Raw genomic sequence first — 19854 nt, 5'->3', positions numbered from 1 at the left:
ATTATAGACTCAAAGGTGGTTATATTTTTTGATCATGCTGCTATCAGGTATTTACTCCGTAAAAAGGAAGCTAAACCTAAACTCATTAAGTGAATTCTGATGCTACAAGAGTTTGATTTGGAGATTAGAGATAAGAAGGGAGCTGAAAATGTAGTTGCGGATAATCTTAGTAGGTTGAAATTGGATGATGAAGAAATGGATGAAGTCCCTATTGATGAGTTTTTCTTGGATGAATAACTTTTCTCTCTTGTTGCTAAATTACCTTGGTATGCAGACTTGGTGAATTATCTATCTTGTGGAGTTTTACCTCTAGGAATGACATGGCAACAAAAGAAAAAGTTTTTGCATGAGGCAAAATTTTATAGATGGGATGATCCTTTACTCTTTAGGAGATGTTGTGATGGTTTAATAAGAAGATGTATTCCTGATGAGGAGACACAGAGTGTTATGCATCATTACCATGCTTCTGATTATGGAGGACATTTTGGAATCTCTAAAACAGCTAGTAAAATTCTGCAGGCTGGTTTCTTTTGGCCAAATCTTTTTAAGGATGTGAGGAAATTTGTGTTAGAATGTGATAAACGTCAAAGGAGTGGAAATCTGTCAAAAAGAGATCAAATGCCCCTAAATGATATTCTTGAAGTGGAATTATTCAATGTCTGGAGAATAGATTTTATGGGCCCATTTCCTCCTTCATATGGTAATAAATAAATTCTAGTTGGAGTTGACTATGTGTCAAAGTGGGTAGAAGCTATTGCAACTCCAACTAATGATGCTAAAGATGGTAATAAAATTCTTAAAGAAATTTGTTTTGAGTAGATTTGGAGCTCCAAGGGCTATAATTAGTGATAGGGGTTCACATTTTTATAATAAGCAATTTGAGAGCTTAATGAGGAAGTATGGTGTAGTCCACAAAATAGCTACCCCATACCATCCTCAAACTTCAGGACACGTTGAAATTTCTAACAGAGAACTCAAACATATCTTGGAGAAAACAGTGAGCAATTCTCGGAAAGTCTGGTCTGTCAAACTAGATGATGCTTTATGGGCATATAGGACTGCTTACAAAACCCCTATAGGAACTACTCCCTTTAGGTTAGTGTATGTTAAGTCTTGTCATTTACCTGTGGAGCTAGAACATAGAGCATATTAGGCCATTCAGACCTTGAATTTTGATCTCAAGCAAGCTGGTGAGAAGAGGCTATTGCAACTTAATGAGCTTGAAGAATTGAGGATGGATGCCTATGAAAGTGCCCATATTTATAAAGAAAGAACTAAAGTTTAGCATGATAAGCATCTTAGGAAAAAGGAATTTAAAGAAGGTGATTCAATTTTGTTGTTCAACTCAAGATTGAAATTGTTCCCTGGAAAACTTAAATCAAGATGGACTGGTCCATATAGAGTTTCTAAGGTTTTTTCTTATGGAGCAATTGAAATTTGGAGTGAAAAATCTAGGAATTTTAAGGTCAATGGGCATAGATTGAAACATTACATAATTGGAGACCCAATAAAAGGAGCAAGCTGTTACAAGCTCTCTGATCCCTCACCTCCTTTTTAGTGAAATGCATGAAGAGTCCAGCTAAGGACTATAAATTAGCACTCTTGGGAGGCACCCCAAGTTCTTTTATTTTACTTTTATTTGCGTTACTTTTGTTTTTATCTTAAATCTCCCCAAATTCAATTTTTGACATTGTTGAATCTTGTCCTTTGTAGATGCATTTCAATGGATGAAGGTTGTTGCACTGCTGGGGAGTAACTCTTAATATGATATTTCATCCATTAACTCTCCCAAGATTGGTTTATTTTCATTGCATAACCTGTGTAGGTCTGCTTCTTGGTTTATGCAGAGAAATGAAATTTTCAGCAAAAGGGGTCTGCAGCACATGGCATATGTTTCTTTGTTGAAGTTGGGTGTGTAACTTTTAAGTATTTGTGCTTATCATGTTAATATGATGGTAAGTGGGTCATTTTAGTAGTTTTGAGCTTATTTGGGTTGTGTGATTCAATGTGCACATGCTGCATTTTCTTGGCATAACTTGGAGAGTCCATTTTCTTTTGTGGATAAATGCAACTTTGTGCAGATTTTTATTGAGCTTTAATGTGCTAAATGTTAATTTGCAGAGTTTGAGTTGAAATAGCATAATTCACAAATGTCTCTTATGCAGAACTTACTTCTACAAGCTTGTATGATGCAATTGTGATGAATTTTGTATATATATTGAAGTGTTTTTTGTGATAATTTCTCATGATTTATGCTTCATAGAATTATATTTCTTCATTCTAGTGTATTTTTCAAACTTGCAAATCATTTTCAATTGTAATCTCAATCTTGTTGAAATGTGCATAAGTAACTGCATAGCTTATGCAGCTTTCAGACCACAATTTTCGCCATTTTTTATCTTTGCTGAAACCTGCATAAGCCTTTGCATAACTTATGCATTCCTGCATAACCAAATTTTTGCCATTTTTCATTCTCTGCTGAAATCTGCATAAGGATGTGCATAGCTTATGCAATTCTGCACCGCCACATTTTTGCCATTTTTCATCTCTGTCGAAACTTGCATAAGTGTGTGCATAACTTATGCACTCTTGCATAACTTCAAATCCTGCATTTCCATTTTCTGTTGAAATTTGCATTACCAAGTGCATAAGTTATGCACTTTTGCATAACTAATTTTTCACACTCCCATTTTCTGCCGAAACTTGCATAAGGGAGTGCACAGCTTATGCACTTTTGCATAACCACATTTTCTGGGATTCCATTTTCTACCGAAACTTGCATAAGGGAGTGCATAAGTTATGCACTTTTGCATAACCAATTTTTTAGACCCCTTATTTTCTACCGAAACTTGCATAAGGGAGTGCATAAGTCATGCACTTTTGCATGACCAACTTTTCACACTCCCATTTTCTGTCGAAACCTGCATAAGAGAGTGCATAACTTATGCACACCCGTTCTCCCCTTATGTAGAAAATCACATGTCCTGTGCAAATCAAAAATTTTCGGCACCCCACTTTCCCACATCCCACTTCCCGTCGTTCTTGTTCACACCCCCCCCCCCCCATGTTCATTTTTCTCGGCATTAATCCTCCTCCCCACACCTCTTTTCACCGCCCGATGCCCTAACTTCCCTTTACCTCTTTCATTTTTTTTTTCTTCCCTCCTCCATTCCCACCATCGACAACAATCACCATGGAATCACCTCCCCCTTCCCCTCAAGGCTTTTCTCTCCAAGTCATGCCCCTAGCAATGTAGGCCCCCAATCCCGATTCTCCTCCATAACAAACCCCTCCACCTCCTCCTACATCCACCTATAAGAGGAGAATCCGGTCGAAATCAACCCGACCCATGGCCTCTGCACCACCTCTCACAAAACGCAAAGACCCACCTACTACTCCACTTTCAAAGCCTACACCCAAAAACCCCAAAACTTCAGCTTCCACACGGCAGGGGGTTGGCATTTCTACCTCTACCCCATAAGCCAAATCACCCTCCTTTAGCAAAAAGAAAACTTCAGCAGCAACACAGGTATCCAAACTACCTTGGCCCCTTCCTGATGCAACCCACAAGGTAACTTTTAAGAGACTAAAGGACAGGAAAGTGCAACCCACTAGGTACATTTCTGCAGATGCCCTCCAATCAGTTGGTTTATTTGATAATGTTGTTGCCTACCTTGATGGTCTAGGTTGAATGGAATTTGTGCATAAACAAGAACTAGTTTATCCAGCTCTAGTTTTGGAATTTATTTCCTCATTTTCTGCTACTCTGAAATTGCAAGAGATAGATTACAAGCCAACTATGAAGTTTAGGTGTTTGGGGCAAAATAGAGAGCTATCATTAGACCAATTTCATAGTATTTTTGGGTTTGCAATTGATGGATTGTTTAGGGTACCATATACAGGCATAGAGGTAGCTAATAAAGGTGTTTGGAATGCTTTTCAATTTTGGAGGAGTATTAGAAACAAATCTCAGAGTTTTTATGCTGGCAGATCCAAGACCTCCCAAATAATAGACCCTGCACTTAGATTTATCAATAGGCTTATTACTAGCACTATCTTAGGCCGAGGGACTAGTTCTGGTGCTGCTGGAAAATCTAACTTGTTCATGCTATGGTGTGCTTTTCACAAAGTCAAAATATCTCCTGGTTACTTCTTCTGTGAGCATGTGTTACATATTGCTACCAAATCTGTAGGTGATATAGTCATGGGTGGGCTCATAACTGTTATAGCTAAGCATTTTGGTTTTGATCCAGAAGAACATCCTCTACCAGTCCTTTCAGACACTCTATATTTTGATGCTACTCACCTATCCAAAACTGGATTCAGTTTGCCACCATCTGACACTGCACAACCAGCAGCAGATACAGAACCCACTGCACAACTAAAGGCACAATCTGTACCACCAGTCCAACAGCATTCTACTGAACTTGCACCACCTATTCAGTCTGCACAGGATACCCCAGCAGAATCTGCACAACCAACACCATCTGCAGCTGGACCCTCTTCATCCACAGCACCTCCTCCCTTCAACACTAAAGCCTTATTCACTTATCTTGAGAGGCTTAGTGATGATGTATATTTTATGGATAGGAAGCTTGAAACTGGTCTTGATACCCTCAAGGATCGTCATGATCAACTCTTTGATTTTGTTATGGAAACCAGAGATAAATAGAAAGAGTTAAAAGAGATGATGAAGCAGCTCATGGCTTTTCTGGGAATGTCACCTCCACCTCCACCACCTCCTCCAGAACCACCCCTTCGGCAATAGCCAGCTCCATCCAGTCCTTTAGCAGCATCTTTGGACAAGGGCAAAACCATAGAATTAGATTAGTTTTTATTTTGCTTTTGTTCATCTTCTAGGACTTTTTCTTTTTGGATGTGCTGAAACAATTTTAGTTTGTCTTGAATTCTATTTTCTTGAAGTTCTATTGGATGGCTATTCCATTAGTTTGTCATTGATTCTCATTGCCTTTACTGCCCTTTTGTGCATACTTGTTAATACACTATATATATTTACATACCTCTACTAGTGTTTGCACATTTTTCCTTGCTATATCATTATGCAGCAGCTTTTGAATATACTGCACAGGCTGTGAAACTCCTTATGCAAATGTTCTGCATAGCCTGTGCAGTCCCTTGTGCAACTCATGCCATACTGCACAGCTTATGCACTCTCCTTATACACCTATTCTGTACAGCATTTTATTCTGCATAACCTGTGCAGCTTTCTTATGCATCATCATCATCTCTTGAATTCACATCTACTCTATACCAGGTAACTCTTTCTTTTTGCTCTTAAATTTAACTATTCTTGGTTATTCCTCTTTGCTTTGAGTTTTGATGCTGCACTGCTTTAGACATTGAGGACAATGTCCAATTTTGAGTTTGGGGGTGTGCATTTTGATATTTTTTGCTACATTTTTCACATTTTGAGTATAGGAACATCTCATCCCATTCCATTTACATATATAATGTAATTATTTTACATATACATCCATACATACATATACATAACACATTTACACACACATTATACATCACTTAGAAATTGTACATATTGCACACAAATAGATTTCCTCCATTTAGTTAATGCATTACTCAATTTTAGCAATCATGCATTAAAATCTTTTGCCAAATCCCTTGAGTATTGAAAAGTTGCCTATGAGAGTGATTTGACTTACCTTTAGTTGGGTTTGTGGATTGAAAGTTTCCTAAGAGGTGCAAAGCTTTGAAGTGTTTATCCCTTGCCTATATCTTCTTAGCCAAAAAGCCACCCAACTAGTCCTTTGGAGATTGGAATGTTTAGAGGGAGTTATTGGATATAAGGTAGTCAAAAGATGTCTCACCAATCCTAGAACAAATTTTCTAAACCTTTCAAGACGAAATACTAGCTTATACTTGAAAAGAGAGATGATTAGGCATTCTTTGATTTAAACCTTCTCATTTTAAACCTTTGGCCCTTTTCCTAATTAAAATTGACCCTTGCAAACCCCTTTGAGCCTTTTTATTCCTAATTTTTCTTGAAACCCTTATTGCTACCTAGCCAATGAACCAAACACTCTAACCTTTTTCATGAGAATAATTATTTATAATATTAGGTACATAAAAAAAAGAAAAAAATAAAAAATAAAAAAAATGAGAAGAAATGCTAGTCATCTTGTAAAAGTGCTAGTATATGTGCTTTTCACTATTGTCATTCAAATGGAAAGAAATCCACCCAAAGTAATTAAAGGAAATGAATTTGGGGGTGGCATTTTTAGGGACAATCATCAAGAGAAAATACAAGATACAAGTTTAAAATATCAAAGTGTCCCTCCATTTTTATGTATTTTGTAAAATATGCTAGCACTTGACAATTCTCATTATGTATTTCTCTCCTCCATATATATATATATATATATATATATATAAAGAGAAAGAAGAAAGAAGAAGAAAAAATAATAAAATAAGAGGTGTACCTTATGTTTTCAAGATTGAAAATATTCTCATGCTTTGAATCCTTTTTACCCTTTTTCTTCTTAGCCTCATTTTGAACCCCATAGCCCCATTACATTCCTAAAAAGACCTTTGATCTCTTGATAGTACTTGCTACATTAGTGGAGATAGGAGTAGAGAATTTGCCTATGGGATTGGAAATTTATTCATTCACTCATTAAATTCTATCATTCTATATAAAGACACTTTGGCTATTGATTGTTCTAGAATTCTTTTTGAGCATGACTCTCTCTTTTGATTGGTTGATTTGGGAATTTTGGATGATAATTGACTTGATGGCTAAGCGGTGAAAACTTGGATAAGCATTAAATTCTTTGCATTTTTGAAGGATGGGTATATGGATTGTTGGTATGGCTAAAGGTATGTTAAGTTACTTTAATAAGCGATTTTCATAGCTTTTTGGACAAGGCACCCCTAAAAATTGCATTATATTTTAAAGGTTGCTTGAGGACAAGCAAAAGCTTGAGTTTGGGGGTATTTGATACATACATTTTGCATAGTCATTTAGGTTTAATTTCATGGCCATTTTATTTGATTATTAGTCACTTTTAGCTAATTTCGTTAGTTATTTAGATAGTTTTTCATTATTGCCAATTTTTGGATTAATTTGTAATTTTACTTTATTTTGTAGGAAAAATGGTATTTTTGAGGGTCTAAAAAGAAATTTCACCGTTGAGGAGTGATTTCTACAGCCAAAGATGTCAAAAAACAAAGTTCAAAGTTGAAAAATGCATTGGCCAATTTACCCATAACTTGCCGCATAAGTTGTGCAGTTCTACATAAGGAGAAGAAACAATGTCCCAAACCTGCCGAAATCTGCATAAGTTACTACATAACTTATACAGATTCGTGCCTTGCTTATGCGACCTCACGGAAAACTGCATAACTTATGCAGTCTTGCACCCTGCTCATGCAGCTTCGCACAGAGAGCCAAGAACCAGCCGAAAACTGCATAAGGGACTGCATAACTTATGCAGTCCACTTATGTAGTTCCATAAAGTCGTCATAATGAGTTGGCAGAAGATTCCCTCATAAAAACACACCTCAAACACACCATTTTAGGGCTCCTTGTCAGAGAAAAAGATATAAATAGGCCCTTATCTCATTTTAGAAAGAGAGGAAGAAAAAGGAAATGAAGAGGAGCAGCAGCTAAAGAGTCAAAAAGGGAGCAAAAACGTCACTCCCACCATTTCTAGCCAGATTTAGAATTTTCTTTCCTTTATTGCATATTTCCTACCTTTCTTGTATTGGGTTTCTTAGTTCTTAGCTTAGATTAAGGTTTTATTTCCATATTAACTCAGAATATCTTGTAAATATTATGGATAGTGAGTAGTTTTCATTAAATTCTGGAGTTAGGATGTAATATTTGAGATATTTTATGGATTTTGATTGGGTAATCCATATTTTGTGGTCTTAATGAGTTTTATTCATTTCTTGTGTGCTTAATGACATGCTTAGTGTAGGATCCCATTAAGTGATGTTCTTAATCCATGGTTGAGGCACCGAAAGGAGAAAGCCTTGTGATAGATAATCAAGAAATTGAACTTAATTAACTTAGATCTAGAAATAGACTAAGAATTAAGAGGATTTACAGATTAATTAAGGAACTTAATGGGTCTTGATTAACTTTAACTCCATGAAAGTAGGATTAGATTGATTAAGGCACTCTTTGTCCCACTTGAAAGGGTATTCAAAGGATTTAAGAATTAATCTCCTTAAAACCCGTAAGTTCCACAAGATTGGATAACTAATTTAAAAATCCCAAAATTGCTTGAATATGAACTCCCGAACTCCGGAATTGCCTTTTTATCATTGTTAATTTCTAATCGAATTTAATTACCTGCCATTTTAAATCCTACCATATTTCAATTTGCTTATTTTAATTTGATGCAAATTTAGTTAAATCATTACATTATTGAATAAATTATTAATTTTACACACATAAAATTCACACTTCAATATCTATTAATTTATTACTTTAATTTCAAAAATAGTTCAAATTAGTCAGAATTTTTATATAAAAAATTCAATCATTAACACAACTCCTCGTGGGAACGATATCTTTTCTATATTACTTGTACGACCCGTGCACTTGCGGTTGGGCCACATCAGGCGTGTGGGACAACGTTCAAGAATATGATCATAACCATGACAATATCTGCATTCTATAGTAGGACAATATGCAAAAGCATGACCAATTTGATTACAATTCTTACAGAGTTGATTGCCAGATTTCTGATGTGAGGATCAAGTAGTTGCAAGAGCAGTTTCAAATTGAGGAGTTTTATCCAAACTGAGACGAGTGTCTTCAAAAATAATCTCTTGAATAGTAGTATCCAATGATGGGAGCCTCATATTCTGATCGAAGAGCCATTAGAACTTGAATGAGATGAAGATGATCTTCACTGATTTTGGCCTGAGATATTTGATTCCAAATGGGTTGGACCTGGGCAAGAAAATCATTCACAAATTGACCTACTTCTTGTTTCAGATTATAAAGAGTAGTCCACAATTGAAAATAGTGGGCAAGTCCAGTGGTCTGATATCGATTAGCCAAAAAATCTTAGATTTCTTTTGCAGAGTCATAATTAGCAAATTGGATATGGATGGACGAGACAGAGGTATTGCGAAACCCGGTGATGATCTGATGATTTTTATTATCCCAATCCTCAAGACGGTCAGCAAATTTTGCATTAGTTTTATCGTTCTCTCTTGTCGGCATAGTGATATCTTCGATAACAATACGCCAAAGCTTGCGACCTATCAAAAAACTTTTCATTCCTTGAACGCAAAGATTATAGTTGGAACCAGTCAGAACTGTTGCAATAGGTTTTGAAATATCAGATTTCTCCATTGATAACAAGATGAGGAGAAAAATAAATGGTATAATAACAGGAATGAAAGAATAAACCAGAACATGTTGTAGAGAGAGAAGGGAGACCCTAGAAACTAGAAATAAAAGCTTTACAGCTCTGATATTATGTTAGAAGAAAGAATACAAGTAATGAAGGAAATGATTGTGTATTTGTCTGTGTCTTATTTACAGAGATATTACATCTATTTATACATAAGAATATGAGCTAATTTAGACAAGAATAATAATTGCTGTAATTATGCTATACAAATCTCCTATAATTGTGCTAATTACTGTAATTATGCTAACAATGTTAAATCTAAACTCGTTTAACTATGTATCGAGTTGTATTGTGTAATTGATTTGTGTCTAAAATTGCCAACTCTAGTTAGGTTTGCAGGTTTGAAGTTCATTTGGCATGATTCCGGTGCTTACGAGCTTGACAGAGAGAGGAGGAGGTGTAGGCAGTGAGTCATGGTGGCTTCGAAGATTGTGACTGCATTAAGGAGAAGAAGAAGTAGAAGGAAAAGGGTGCACGTAACACCCCTCACCCGACTACAGTGTAGCCGAGCAAAGCGTGCTACATTCGGTGCCGGAGCACCCTAACTTATCTTACTTTATTTCTTTAAAAATTTTGTTTTCGTTATATTTAATATCGATTATTTTTCGACGGAGAAACCAGCGGAGTTTCCCCTATTTTATTATCGTTTGGTGTATTTCAATGTTCACCTGTTTGAAATTCAACAATATTTTTAAAATAAAATCTTATCCATGCTAATCATAATTATCTCATCAATCATTCTCATAATTTTCTCATATTTCAAATCTCATCCATACATTTCAATTTCATAATCATTTCCATACATTTCCATTCATACTCAATTCATATGTAAACATTCTCAAATTACATAAGCAACATTTTCAAATTTCCTTAATTTACATAATTTACAAAATAATTACAAAATTTCATAATTTACATGATACATAATTTAATTATATATGAAAAAGCTAATTTATTAATTTACATCGCATTTCTAGTAATTACCTGTTCATAATATACATTACAATACAATATCTAAGCATTTATTACAAAATATAAAATATGATATATATGGCTCCTATCTACATGCATTGCTGAGGAGGTGACAACCTTGAATACTTCAGACACTTCTGCAGATCTTGACTCCAAAAATCTTAGTCAAAGTACCTGCGCGAGGAAACAAATCCATCACGCTAAGCATTGCTGCTTAGTGGTGCAATAATATAATAAGAAAATAAAATATACAAATAAAGAAAGAACGAAGCATAATTTGAATATTTAAGAATCAATTTAATTTAATACAATGTGTCTAATATTAATTATCTTTTGTTCTAATTTGTTCCGCTTTGGAAGCGTTTAATTCCTAAATTCATAGAGATAATGTACAATATACAGAATTAATAAAAATACTCAGTTTATATTCATATGGCAATAGAAGGTACATTTAAAACATTTAGTTAAGTTATACCTATTTTTGCAACTCTTTTATCATTTTACTTAACAATTTTTATGTGGTTTGGATCATTTCATAATTCTAACTAATTATTTGAAGTCTTATTAACTCATTTGTTTGATTTCTAATATTTTTAATTACTAATAGTCTTAATTTATTTCAATAAATTACACTGCCCAAGTAACCTACGACAGGCTGACTAAACTGGATAACGGGTCATTGGCACTGGACACCGCGGTGCCTCGGGCCGTCATACCATGGGACACAGAACGTCATCCACGTATGCAGTCAGTATGGCTAAAAAACCATAATATCACATAATCGGGCATAAAAGTCATGAATGATGGCATAAAGCCATGAATACGGGCATAAAGCCATGAATACGGGCACAAAGCCATGAATACAGGCATAAAGCCTTTCGTAGTACTGCTAAAACAATACCCTATTGGCATGCCAAACTATCCAATCTGACACACATGTCTAGGCAATACAAGGGCACATAATATCATTAAATATTAATATATTGTGTTTTATGACTTCATTATTTCATGATAAATTTCAATTATAATTCATACATTCATTTGATCATTTATATGATCACAATTTACATCAATTATCCTTTTACACTATTGTACTCAAAATACTTCTCCTCTCTACAATAATGAGAACTAATGTCTCATTCATACATTAATATGGTTCATTTATTCATTTATTATGTTTTTTCATATTGATCACAATTCTAAACAATGGTTCACATGTACCATTGTATTCAAAACATTTTTCCTTTCTCATTTATACATTCAAGAATCTACTTATGTAATTACAAATTTTATATTTCAAGTTGAGTTACTAATATTTTATAAATTCCATTTGTGATGGGCATATAAGCCCTAACTATCTATTCACATCAATTAGGTGACTTATTTTTCATGTTTTAAGTAATCCATGAATATTTCATGGATTTCAAATTTATGGCCTTAATTTCTTTTTTAACAATTTTGACTAGGATGCATAGTCCACATTTGTCATACAATTCTAAGCATTTAAGCTTAGAATTGGTTCTAGGTCTTCATCTTATTTTACTAATCATTTTGATTACTATTCACCTTATTAGTCAACCAAAATGTTGACTTTTTTATACTTAATGGATATATTAATTCTAATTACACCAAGATCCTTTTGAGTTTTACATTTGCTAGTATTAATTGTCAATTGCAATTTAAAGTCCCCTAGATGCATTTCTAAATTTTCAGTTTTTACTACCTAAGTTTACTGTTCTATTAGGGACTGTTACAGTGGAAATTTGAGGAAATAGTAAACATGAAAGTTGTTCCTTATTTTGTCTAGTTGAATTTCTTTTTTTGAATCACTCCATTTGGAGTTTTGTAGCTCCAGATATGGTCCAAAAACCACAGCTGGCCGGATTGGAAAACTGCAGAATTTACCAAATCTACAGTACCATGAACAGTGATTGTGAGTGCCTTGTTGGATAGGTTCTGGTCATAATTTGGGGTAGATTTCTTCATGAAAGTTGTTTGTCTATATCTTATCTTGTTGCTGTAAAAATTTCAGACCAATTGAGCCATTGTACAGTGAGTTATGGCCAAATGAACAGTTACTGTTTATTTGGTCATTCTGCAGAACCTGTTTGCAGGGTATCCGGATTGGGGCCAACTTTTGTCCTCTTGCTTTGGTCTTTTGGGCATGGTTTCTTCAGCAAAATTGTGCCATTTTATGTCTAGTTTTATGTCCAATTGGCCAAACACCAATTGAACCTACACAGCCAAAAATATGGCAGTCCAAACAGGCTGGACTCACAGCCTCCCTGCTGCTGTCACTAGGCAGCCTACCAAAACACTTTGTAACACTCTAATGCACTTCAAATTATGGTCAACTTACCTCAAATGGTCACTAATTGACCATTAGAATATTCTTTAACAATTTCATAAGCCAAGTCCAACTTTCACTCCCAAACCCTAGCTCATATTCAAGGTTTACACAAATTACCCTATTTAACTAACTAATTCATTATCCTTATGTTTATACACTTTAATCATGATTTCTAGTTCACTCCAAGTCCATCAAAAACACTCAATCCTATTCCTTCCTTAGGGCAGCCGAAATACATGGTGTGCATACTTATAAATTCTATTCATTTAATTCACAAATCCTTACTCATTTTATGTCTTTAACATGGAATAAGAGGAATTTATGTATAAATAAGCACTAACCTGTTTGCTCAACTTATTGAACTTGTGAAAACTCTAAAATTTCTCCTCTTTGTGGCTGCCTAGAGCTTCCTTAGGGTGTGTAGATAAGTTTTAGTGAAGGTGACTTAGGGTTTTGGGGGGAGGTTTAAGAGATTTTTAAGCTTGATTGAAGAAGAAAATGGAGGGTTTTCTCTTGGCTATGGTGCGGCTGAAATAAGGAACAAGATTGCTGTTTACTTTTTAATTTCTTTGGTCTTTATTTGTCTCTTTTATTAGTTAATTAATTGGTTGTTTACATGTGATTGGTGGGAACTTCAAATGACATCATAATGATGTCATAAATGAGCATTTTTTCTCATTTTCTATTCTTTTCTTCTCTACTTATTTTCAGTTTAATTTTTAGCAATATTTATTCACATTTTATGTCATAATAATTATTTACTCAACTGGACAAGTCGGCCAAAAATCGTCTCTGAAGGCGAAATGACCAAAATGCCCTCTGTTTGGCTTAACGGGTCAAAATTGTCTGTACCGATTGAAAAATTTTTCTAAATATTTTCTTAGCATTCTAATGCCATAGGAACCTCAATGACCCTTCTCTGAAGTCCCAAAAATTATTTTATGAATTTTTTCCCGGGTCTAGGGCTCCTAGTTGTGAGAACCGCAACTTCCCTCTAGGTTACCCATCGCTTGGGCACCGGCTCATTTGACTTAGTTGTATTTTATTTCTAAAATTTTTACTAAATTTTTCTTATTAATATTTGAGTTAATTATGGTTCCTCACTTTAGTTTAAATATTTTTCCGAACGTTCTAGCTGTCCGGACCGACGGAGTTGCTACCGGGAGGGTATTAAAGTGCAAGGGAAATAAAATTGAAAATTTATATTCTAGAATAGGTAAAAAAAAAAATCTAATTAAAATTTTTAATATACAAAAATTCAAAACATTGCAATATTTATATTTTTATATCAACAAAAATTAAATTAAAATAAACAAACATTCCCGAAGGAGAATAAATTGATTGTTCTATGGCGGAGAAAAAGGGATGACAATTACAATGAAAGAACCCTACTCAAAAAGTTGTTAAGATATGGAGATAGTTTAGGAGTCGTGTAGAAAGAGTTTCAAGTACTGATTTTATTGATTTACCTAAATGAATTGTTCTTACTTAGATTCGATATATCTTGCTTATAAATATGTGAGACCTTTGTATATATATGTAAGGTTAGATAATAATTTTTTAATATTAATGTCATTAATTATTTTATTAATTAAATAACACTTCTTTCTATTAAAAAAATTAATGGAATTAATCTTGCATTATTATTATTATTAGAGATTTAAACTTGAAATTTTATCTAATTAAATTGAAAAAAAAAAAAAGCTTATCAGTTATCACGGGAATATAAATTTTTAATGTATTTTTATAATATTAACGAATATAATTGGCAGCAAACGATTTAAAAATAAAAAGTAATAGGAAAATTGTGATTTAACTGTAAAGTCTTTTGTATATCTGTTAGGTACACAAAAAGAGCAATATAAAAACAAAATACTGTTACCAAACATCCCTTATTCAGTGGCTACAAATCCAATCCTACATTCTAAAACAAAAGATTTACAAAGAATAATTGATTAATATTTAGCCTAAACAATAGCCAGTAAATACCCTGTTACTGCTCTAATATTAACAACATACATTTAGGAATATATATATATATATATATATATATATATATATATATATATATATATATATATATATTCTAATGAAAATAAAAAGTATTTCCTTTAATCTATTTTTATTTATTGCATTTGGATTTTTTTTTAATCTAAAATTATCTATTATATTTAGAAAATAAAAAAGTATTAATTATTTTTTTTTCCTTATTTTATCTTTTATTTTTATTAAAATATAATAAATATTTATATCTAAGTAATTTAGTGAAATAAAGGTAATTTAGTTTATTATTAATATATTTTTATAAAAATTAAAATATTTAATTTTTTTAAATTATTATGTAAAAAATAAAAATGGATAAAATTAATAAAAGAGTGGCAGATCCCAAACCGGTAGACAAAAGTTCAACAGACAGTAAATGTGAAAATCAAGCAATTAATTGTTTTGTTCCATTCCAAACTAACAATGATGGAGTCCTTTCTTTAATATATGGTATAGCATTTGTATTAAATTAATTGAAACCAAAATTAATTCCGCAAAGTTCTCAGAGTATATTCTATTCCAATACTTCTATCATAAGTTTTCATTCCCAATTAAGACACTGACACATGCTTGCATTGAACTCTGTATTAACTTAAAATTTGGGATTAGTAGTGCTCATCATGTATATCCTGAATTACTTCTCCATTTATGTGACATGAAATTAATTTTATTTAAAATTACAAGTGTAGAGGCCAACGCAAGAATTTTGAGAAATTTATATTGAAAAATACAATTTCCAGGTCTGATGATGAACTGGTCTATGAAGAAAACAGAAATTTAATCTCTTATTTTATATTTTTTTTAACAAGCATTTCCTAACCCAGATAAATCCAAGTTTGTTTTGAGTTTATGCTGCATGAACTGTCCACTACATAATAATCTTGCATTAACTATTCTTTCAATGACTATTTTATATATGTGTGTGTTCTCTGTACCTTGCAAACCATGACTACCTAGCTAGTTCTTTCTTTAAGCTCAAACACATGCTTGCTTTCAACTGAAGTTTGATAATAACTCTATCCTCTATGATATATTTTATGTATATCTTGCTGTAACTAAGTGATATATATAGATAGGTTGGCAGCGTCTATCGCAACTCTTGTATAACCTTGAATATATTGAATTGCAACACAAGAATACAGCTGATGTTGACCTCTGCATATCATGTTTACAGGCAATACCTTGGTTTGCATTAGGGGTGGCAATTCGGGTTGATAGATCATATTTGTATCATGTAAACACACAATATGAATACGATTAAGATCGACACGAACACGACATGATTAATAAATCGCGTCAAAAATTTAAATATAAATACGACTCTTCTATTATAAGGGTTATACGACACAATACGATTAATATTAAATTATATTAGGTATATTTAACACGACACGATTCATTTAACACAAAATGACCTATTTAATATGATTTGACATGACTTAACCCATTTAATACGCTATATAAGTTATAGGTAATAGTGGGTCACCTGTCAACACAACAAGAATATTAAATCGTGTCGTAAATTTGTCAAGTCGAATTAGCGGTTAACCCTGACACAACACGATTATATCCATGTCATAAATGAATCGACACGAATTCAACACGAATACGAATAAACCTAACCCAAACCCTAAATTTAGTACCTGTTCATATTATGTTCGTAAGTCATGTCTAAAATTACCACCCTAGTTTGCATATGTAATTTGTGTGGTGGGTGACGAGTTTTTTACGCAAAAAAATTTATTAGAAATTAAAGCTTGATGGACACGAACCAATCCCACAGACACATAAATTAAGAAATGAAATAGAAATTTAAGAAATGAAATCATATCCTTTTAAAAATTGGAATTTTAATTTTTATATTTGAAATGAATAAATTTAATTTTTTTTAATTAAAAGAAAATTATTAAAAAAATTAAATATAATTGTATGATAATTAATTCAATTAAATTTTTTTTCTTATAAATATATTTTTTTTCAAATGAAACCTTTAAAATTAGTCATTTTATCATTTGCGTTCAATTACTATATAAATAATACATTAGTCTTCATTTTATGTGGGATTTATTATTATTACATATTTTTTAAAATACGTATAAAATAATAATAAATCGAATATAAATAAATATTTTTCAATAATTCTATTTCAAATTATATATATATATATATATATATATATATATATATATATATATATATATATATATATATATATATATATATATATATATATATATATATATGACCATCATTGAATAAAAATGGTCTAGAACAGGCTGGCCTTTTAAACTTATATATTTAATTTGGAATTGTTTTTATCTATACGTGGTAGGCACGTATATAAAACACAGAGGACTGGCCATTAGTCAGCTCTTTAATTAATTTTGACCTAATGGATTAGCCAACTAATTAAAATTTAATAAAACTATCATTGTTTTATATCAATGGCATTATCAGAAGCTTAGCATCAGTTATATAAATGCTGGTTATTCGTGCCCCCATACTTCAGGCCTAAACACAGCTTGAGCACATCATCAATACTTTTAAAGTTATCTCCATACTCTATTAAACAATGGCTATTCAAAAGCTTCTTTCACTTCTCTTTTCTCAACTGGTTCTCTTCCTCCTGTTTCTAGACCTAACTAATTCGCAAGGATTACAAGTTGGGGTACAGGTTGGGATAGGCTTAACTACTCCTCAAGGGTTGCAACTCGGTTTCTATCGCCAGACATGCCCAAATGCAGAGAGTACTATCCATGATATGGTTCAACAATTCATTTCCAGTGATCGAACACATGCTGCTCCTTTACTAAGACTCCATTTTCATGATTGTTTCGTTAGGGTACGTTCCATGTTCCTTAATTATAAATGTATTGATAAGTTCAATAATCATTTGTTAAATTAAGCCATGGTTAATGCAGATTGTTAGTCTGAGAACAACACTGATTATTGCATGCATGTCACAGGGATGTGATGGTTCTGTGCTATTAAATTCTACAAGCACCAATCAAGCTGAGAAAGATGCGGTCCCCAACCAGACGTTAAGAGGTTTCAATGTGATTGACGCTATAAAATCTGCAGTAGAAAAGGAATGTCCTGGTGTGGTTTCTTGTGCTGATATTGTGGCCTTGGCAGCTCGAGATTCAGTTGCGATGGTACATATAAATTCATCAAAAACTTATACCCATCATCATATAATTAATATATACATGCCTAATGATTGATCAATCATTTTCCTTTCAGGTTGGTGGACCATCTTGGGTTGTTGCCACTGGACGTAGAGATGGAACGGTCTCTCGTGCTTCAGAGGCTTTAGCACAGTTACCGTCTCCTTTCGCCAATATAAACCAACTAAAGCAAAACTTTAGTGCAAAGGGCTTAAGCGTGAAGGACCTAGTGGTTCTATCAGGTAACTAGAAAAAGTAGAAATCTTGTGTTTTAATAAAAATATTTTTTTATTATTGTAATTATGAAAAAAGTTATAAACAAATATAATTTTATTATATATAATCACAACTCCTTTTTATTTGCAGGAGCACACACCATTGGAATTGGACATTGCTTTGTAATCATTAACCGCCTGTACAATTTCACTGGGAAAGGCGACACAGACCCCTCGTTGGACCCAGCATACGCAGCTCAGTTGAAGACGATATGTAAGCCTGGAGACAACACCACTGTTGTGGCGATGGACCCTGGAAGCTCCACGTTATTCGATGCCGATTACTACAATGTTGTGGCTACAAGAAGAGGCCTGTTCCAATCTGATGGCTCTGCTCAATGATATCCAAACAAGAGTTTATGTCACACTTCAGTCTTCAACAAATGGAATCGAGTTTATGTCACACTTCAGTCTTCAACAAATGGAATCACTTTCGCACAAGATTTTGCTCAGTCAATGGTGAAACTAGGCAACATTGGAGTCCTCACAGGCAGCCAAGGTGAAATCAGGAAACACTGTGCGGTGGTAAACTAATATTTTTTTTATCATATATATATATATATATATATATATATATATATATATATATATAGATATAGATATATGAGTGAATAACTACATAGAGTTGTGTTGGTGTGATATTCTTATTTTTATTGATTTTCTGCTTTTTTTTGCAACATCGGTTGCAAAGCACAATTTGTAATTTTGGGTGGTGCCTTGATCATTGTTCCCTTTATATTGTCGACAATTAGAAGGTTGTTTTGTAGGATTTTTCTTCTCTGTATGGTCCACTATGGATTAAAGACATAAGAGATATGGTGGGACTCACCAATTAAATGTATAAATCTCACATATTATTGAATCCATGATAAATAAGGTTTAAGTAAGAATTTCCCTTTTGTACTCTGGAGTTTGTTGTTTTGGTCAAAAGTTTATTCACATAAACGTTATGCTTAATAGACCTATTGATAAAGGTTGTGTTGAGAATAAATCCTAGGCGAAATTTATGCATTTGCTGTGCTAAATCAATTTCTTTTGTTCACTTTCCTTAGTGCCAAACACTATTTGTTTTTTTCTAAACTAGTGATAAAAGTACAAGATTTATTATTACGAGCCGATCAAAATCATAATATATTTGCTAATGCAAAAATAAATAAAAAATCAATCAAATCATATACATGAAATATAACTTCTCTTGAAAATCTCTAGTACTGATGTAATAAATTATTTTCTCAAAATTTTCTCCTCCTCGTTAGAGAATGCTAAAACTCATCTAACAGCCTACTCTCCCCTTTGAATGATGGAAAGTCAAGAATAAATACTTGCACGCTATTAGGATGGGCAATCAATCCATTTCGTTTTAAACATAATCAAATTAAAAAAAATAAATAAATCATTAAGAAATTGAGATAACCATTAAAAAAACTATGTACTTTTCAAAATTTTATAATTTTATTCATACTATAAAAATTACCAATTAAACTCTTAACTTTTTAACTCTTATCAATACTATCGTTAGCAAAACATAATAGAGACGCCACGTTAAATGCCATAGAGACGCCACATCATGCCATGGTAAAATAAATTTGAGAAGAATTAAATAGCTTAGGGTTTAATTGATCATTTTTATAATATGA

The 19854-nt window shown here is 32.9% G+C and overlaps 1 pseudogene; it reads left to right on the top strand.

Annotated features, from left to right (window-relative positions):
- Positions 1-17347: 17347 nt before the first annotated feature.
- On the top strand, positions 17348-18751 carry LOC110658821 (peroxidase 56-like; annotated as a pseudogene).
- The last annotated feature ends 1103 nt before the right edge of the window (positions 18752-19854 follow it).

Source organism: Hevea brasiliensis, chromosome 7 (genome assembly GCF_030052815.1).
Source record: "Hevea brasiliensis isolate MT/VB/25A 57/8 chromosome 7, ASM3005281v1, whole genome shotgun sequence".
NCBI classification, from domain to species: domain Eukaryota; kingdom Viridiplantae; phylum Streptophyta; class Magnoliopsida; order Malpighiales; family Euphorbiaceae; genus Hevea; species Hevea brasiliensis.
This window is presented reverse-complemented; position numbering and strand designations above follow the sequence as displayed.